The sequence below is a fragment of the Leptinotarsa decemlineata genome, unplaced genomic scaffold, assembly GCF_025532065.1.
Source record: "Leptinotarsa decemlineata unplaced genomic scaffold, Ldec_3_MD MMD2_tig00001393_RagTag_RagTag, whole genome shotgun sequence".
NCBI lineage: Eukaryota > Metazoa > Arthropoda > Insecta > Coleoptera > Chrysomelidae > Leptinotarsa > Leptinotarsa decemlineata.
Genome location: NW_027412562.1, coordinates 2,452,326 through 2,454,325, shown reverse-complemented (window position 1 = coordinate 2,454,325; position 2,000 = coordinate 2,452,326). Strand labels below are relative to the sequence as shown.

Sequence of the window (2,000 nt, the reverse complement as noted above, 5' to 3'; positions counted from 1 at the left end):
GTTTCCCACAAATTGAATCTATGAGAAAATACATAAAAACAAGTCATTACGATCATAGGCAATTTGCGACTCAATAATTGATGTTATTAGTTGACGAACACGTCCACAGTTGACTGTTTATGTAACGCTCCACATTATTCAATATTTATCTGGCGCGTATAATTGTGTTGTTTCTGAACTGGATCTCTATAATAAAATTATCATTTGAAAAAACATGAATTTCATAAAAAAACAATTTTTACGTGAAGTTGCATTAAAATACTGAAGGATATCATCGACTGCCATGAATTTGTAGAGTAGGGAGGCTAAGTGTAGGCCCACAGCACTTAGGCCACATGTGACCCATTGTACATCCTTCCAAGGAGTTGTCCTCCTTGGTCATCGTCCATCCTGTCCTTTCCAGGAAGATGGACAGGTCACTGGGAGACATCTCCTTTATATCGACAGATAATAATAATAATAATAATAATAATAATATGTTTATTTGTCAATTGTTCACATGCTAATTTACATCGATTATATTATATATAATATACAAATAAATACAAATAAACACCAACACAGAACATCGCGAAAGCAGAGCTTGTATGCGATGAAACTGCCAAAATTTTCGATAAAAAAATATACGTATTTTATGAAATAAACTATAGCAACAAACAAGAAAGAAATACAGAAGAAATAATCTAGACAGTAAATAAAACTTTTGTATGTAGTAGTTAATAAAAATAATAATAAACAAAAAGAACTACAAACCATTGCAAACAATAGGATTTGCCAATACAAAAAAAGAACAACATACTATGTTACTAGGACGTCAGGCTCTTAGTAACAAATTAATTTGATGTCGTTCGTCCAAAACGAATTTTTTAATTAATTTTTTTAATTTTTTTAAATGTTCTGCCTGTCGAATGGACTCCGAAAGTATATTATAGGCTCGACTAGCTGAATGCAAATGACTTCGATGACCAATTGTTTTGAGTGTCAGTTCTGTTTTGATTATTTTTTTTACTTTATTTCTAGTGTTATGTACGTGGTCTATACAATAATCGTGACGTTTATGTTTATATTGAAAATACACTAACTGTATGTAGTACAACTGACTAATATCAAATATTTTAGCCTCTTGATAAAGAAGGTTTGTAGGATACAACATGTCTCTTTTAAATATTATTTTCAGGAATCTTTTTTGTAGAGTCTCAAGTTTGGACAAATGACAGTTTGCGGCTCCACCCCATCCCAATATTCCGTAATTTAGCCTAGATTCAACCAGAGAGTAATATACAATCTTTATCACAGGTAAGTCTAAGTATCGGTTCAGAAATTTTATTTTATATAGCATAGGCCTTAATGTTTAAATTACATTTTGTATATGTATATTCCATTTCATAGTATCGTCAATTGTTATACCTAAATATTTTATATATCTAACTCTATTTATTTCTATTATTTTATTGTTGACATGTAACTGTACAACATTAAAATCTGGTAAACCATTTTCATAACAACTAAATGGAACAAAGCACGTTTTTGAGTAATTAACAGTTGATAAATTATAATCAAACCAGTCTATAATGTGAATAAAATCTTGATTAATTTTTTGTTGTAGGTCAGCCCATGACTCACTCTGATAAAAAACAGCCGTGTCATCTGCAAAACTAATAATGGAACCTTCATTATTCAAGGTAAGTAAATGATTAATATAAATGGTGAACAGAGTAGGCCCTAGAATCGTACCTTGCGGCACACCATATGTTATTAAATTTTCTTCACTTAATTTATCATTTATTTTGACTTTTTGCTTTCTTCCAGCTAAATAGCTTACCATCAAATTATAAACACTGCCCCTGAAACCTAAATCCTGTAAAGTTTCCAACATCCTATTATGAGACACTGTGTCAAATGTCTTTGCAACATCCAAGAAAATGCATAACGATTTTTTGTTTGTATCTAGTGATTTATAAATTTTGCTTGTCAGAAAAGAGACAGATGTAGACAAATAC

At 30.6% G+C, this 2,000-nt stretch overlaps 1 long non-coding RNA gene across 2 annotated transcripts; it reads left to right on the top strand.

Moving 5' to 3' along the window:
* Window positions 1-1,024: 1,024 nt before the first annotated feature.
* Window positions 1,025-1,684, top strand: LOC141482586 (uncharacterized). Of its 2 annotated transcripts, none has more exons than XR_012465600.1 (3): window positions 1,025-1,135; window positions 1,193-1,296; window positions 1,607-1,684. It is a non-coding gene; the product is annotated as an uncharacterized lncRNA (long non-coding RNA). The 2 variants fall into 2 exon arrangements; XR_012465601.1 differs by having other exon boundaries at window positions 1,037-1,135; window positions 1,178-1,296.
* Window positions 1,685-2,000: the final 316 nt, after the last annotated feature.